Here is a 4,375-nt window from a genome sequence, read left to right as displayed (position 1 = left end):
TGGATAGATTTCTAGAAACACATTACTTGCCTAAACTAACACAGACTGAGGTAGAAAACTTGGGCAGACCCATAACAAAAGAAGAAATAGAACAGGTCATAAAAAAATTACCAACAAAATAAAAGTCCTGGCCCAGATGGTTTCACTGGAGAATTATACAAGTCATTCAGAGAAGAGCTGACACCAATCCTACTCAAACTATTACAGAACATAGAAAAGGATGTAATCTTCCCAAATTCCTTTTGTGAAACAAGCATAACCCTGATACCAAAACCAGGCAAAGACACTGCTAGAAAGGAAAACTATAGACAGATATCCTTCATGAATATAGATGCAAAAATCTTCAACAAAATTCTAGCCAATAGACTCCAACAATGTACCAAAAAAAAATAATAATAATACATCATGACCAAGTAGGATTCATACTAGATATGCAAGGATGGTTCAACATGAGTAAACAACCAACATAATCCATCACATAAGTAAAATAAAGGAAAAAAATCACATGATCATATCAATAGATGCAGAAAAAGCAACTGATAAAATCCAACACCCATTCCTGATTTGGAAAAAAAAAAAAAAAAAAACTCTCAGAAAAATAGGAGCTGAAGGGAAATTCCTCAAGATAATAAAGGGCATAAATGCAAAACCAACAGGCAACATTATTCTCAAAGGAGAGAGACTGAAATCATTCCCCTTGTGAACAGGAACCAGACAAGTATGCCTTCTATCTCCACTTCTATTGAACATGGTATTGGAAGTCCTAGCCAGGGCAATAAGGAAAGAAAGAGAAATCAAAGGCATCCAAATTGGTAAGGAATAAGTAAAACTATCCCTATTTGCAGATGATATGATCCTATACATAAAAAACTCAAGAGACTCAGCAAGAAAACTATTGGAACTTATTGAGATTTAGCATGGTGGCAGGATATAAGATCAACATCCAAAAATCAGTTGGATTCCTCTACACCAGCAAAGAGGTCTCTGAAAAAGAAATAAGGAAATCAATATCATTTACTACAGTAGCAACAAAAAAGTAAGATACTTTGGAGTGCGTCTTACCAGGAACACAAAAGACATGCACAAAGAAAACTACAAAACCCTACTTCAAGAATCTATCAGACATCTACATAAATGGAAGAACACACCATGTTCATGGATAGGAAGGTTGAACATTGTGAAAATATCAGTACTCCCCAAAGAAATCTGTACATTCAATGCAATCCCTATCTAGATTCCATAAACATTCTTTAAAGACATGGAAAAACCAGTCACTCATTTTATATGGAAAGGAAAGTGACCTGAGATAAGCAAAGCACTACTGAAAAAGAAAAACAAAGTAGAGGGTCTCATTCTCCCAGATCTCACAGTTGTCAAAACAGCCTGGTATTGGTATACAATTACAGACATACAGACCAGAGGAACAGCATTGAGAACCCAGAAATAGATCCATCGACCTGTAGTCAGCTGGTCTTTGACAAAGTGCCAAAATCCCCTAAATGGGGAAAGGATAGTCTCTTTTATAAATGATGCTAGCAAAACTGGATATTCATTTGCAGAAAATGGAAACAAGATCCATACCTCACACCATAAACAAAATGTAACTCCAGATGAATCTAGGACTTAAGTGTGAAACCTAAATCTAGAAAGTTCATTAGAGGAAAAATAGGGGCAAACTTAGGGGCCTTAAGTAATGCCATAAATAGATTATCAAGCATAACCCAAAATGCACAAATAGCAGAAGATAAACTAGATGATTAATACTTTATAAAAATTAAGTTTTTATCTGTATCACTCTCCAAAATAGTTAAAAGAGAACCTAAAGAATGGGAAAAAGTATTTGGCAATAACATAGTGAACAAAGTACTTATCTGTAGAATTTATAGAAAACTCCAACATCTCAATAACAAAAAGACAAATAATCCAATTAAAAATAGGCAGAAATATGAACAGACACTTCACCAAAGAAAATATTCAGGCACCCAACAGACACATGAAGAAATATTCATGATCATTAGCTCTTAGAGAGATGCAAATAAAAACAACGATGAGATACCATCTCATCCCAGCATTAATACCAAAGTTCAACAAGACAGAAAATAACAAATGCTGGTGAGGATGTGGAAAGATTATGACTCTCATACACTGCTGATGGGACTGTCTAAAGATACAACCACTGTGGAAAGACATATGGTGATTCCTTAAAAAGTTGGAGTTAGGAATACCATTTGATCCAGGAATCCCATTACTAGGTATATATCCTAAAGAAGTGAGAGCCAGGACAAGAACAGATATATGCATACCCATGTTCATCACAGCACTATTTACAATAGCAAAAAGATGGAAATAACCTAAGTGCCCATCAACTGAGGAATGGATAAACAAACTATTGTACATAAACACAATAGAATACTATACAAGCCTAAAGAAAAATGTAGAATCTGCAAAACACCACATAATCCTGAAGTTGGATGAACCTGGAGGACATTATGCTGAGTGAAATAAGTCAATTACAGAAGGAAAAATATTGTGTTAGTCCACTATTGTGAAAAGTCAATGAAAGGTTCATACAAAAAAGGAAACTTTCTTTGTTATTACCAGGGATGGGAGGGAAGAGGTGGCTAAATTCCTGGGTAGGTTCAAAACAAAACAAAATGTGTGTGTATGTGTTTATATATATAGGATTATTAGTGATTACCAAGGGTAGGAGGGGGGCGGAAAGGGGAAGCTTTTTTTTTGCAGGGCATTGAGTTTATGCTAATGGTGGTGGCATATTTCAGAAAAAGGAAAGCAATAATAGTGGCACAACATTAAAAATGTCATCAATGTCCCTGAGCTGTAAATGGGGGAAATTGTTATGTTGGTGAATCTCTCATTGTGTATGTTTTTAGCACAATAAAAGTACAACAACAAAAAAATTATTGTTCTTTAAAGAAAAAGGAAATATTCAGACTTTGGGGGGATTACTGGACACTGGCTCTGAATTTACACTAATTCCAGGAGACCCACAACATCTCTGTGGCCCATCAGTCATAGAAGGGCAATATTGAGGTAGGTTATTAATGCAGTCTTAGCTCGGATCCATTTCACAGTGGGTCCAGCAGGTCCCCAAACCCATCTTGTAGTGACTTCTCCAGTTCCAGAATACAAAATTGGTATAGACATACTCAGCACCTAGCAAAATTTCACACTGGTTCCCTGACATGTGGAGTAAGGGCTATTATGGTAGGAAAAATCAAATGGAAGGCTTTAGAACTGTCCCTACCAAGGAAAATGGTAAACCATAAGCAATACCATATTCCTGGAGGGATGACAGAGATTGGTACCACTGTCAGTGACTTCACCCCAATTAACTTGCTTATTTGTGCCAAACACAGATGGTTCTTGAACAGTGGATTATCATAAGTTTAACCAGGTGGTGACTCCAATTGTGACTGCTGCTTCATTACTTGAGCAAATTAATACATCTCCTGGTACCAGTATGCAGCTATTGATCTGACTGATGTCTTCTTTTCAATTTCACTTTTGAAGGATCACCAGAAGCAGTTTGTCTTCAGTTGGCAAGGCCAGAAATAACCTTCCTACCTCAGGGATTGAAGTTGTCAAAAATTTCATTTTACTTGGATCTACAGTCAACATCCATGGAAGCATCAGTCAAGAGTCAGATGTGGTATTGCACTGGACTTATGTGCTACAAAAGACTTCTTCAAAGTGTTGAAGAGCTAAGGTGTCACTTTGAAGACTAAGGTATGCCTAATCCAAGCCATAGTATTTTCAAAAACCTCATATTCATGTGAAAGCCAGACAATGAACAAGGAAGACTAAAGAAGAATTGATGCATTTGAATTGTGGTGTTAGTGAAGAACACTGAAAATACCATAAAGAATGAACAAATCTTTCCTGGAAGAAGTGCAGCCAGAATGATCCTTGGAAGCAAGAATGTCCAGACTTCATCTCATCTACTTTGGTCACATTGTCAGAAGAGACTATTCCCTGGAGAAGGCTATCATGCTTGGTTAAGTGGAGGGTCAGCAAAAAGGGCAAGACCTTCAACAAGATGGATTGATACAATGGCTACAACGATGGTCTCAAGTATAGCATGGGTTGAGGATGGCACATGACCAGTCAGTGTTTCATTCTGTTGTACATAGGGCCACTATGAGTCAGAGTCAACTTGATGGCACCTAACACCACCACCACTTCAGAGATATATCAACTCTCCAGCACTGTGTCAATTCCTTTCCCTTCCAAAAGATATCATCACACTGATCCATTACATTGATGACATTATGCTGATTGGACCTAGTAAAGAAGGAGTATCAACAACACTAGACTGATAGGTAAGACATTTGCATGCTCAAAAAAAAAAAAAAAA

This window comes from Orycteropus afer, unplaced genomic scaffold (assembly GCF_000298275.1).
Source record: "Orycteropus afer afer isolate SDZICR_OR568_19922 unplaced genomic scaffold, OryAfe1.0 scaffold00065, whole genome shotgun sequence".
Taxonomy (NCBI): Eukaryota; Metazoa; Chordata; class Mammalia; order Tubulidentata; family Orycteropodidae; genus Orycteropus; species Orycteropus afer.
Note: the sequence above shows the minus strand (reverse complement) of the source record.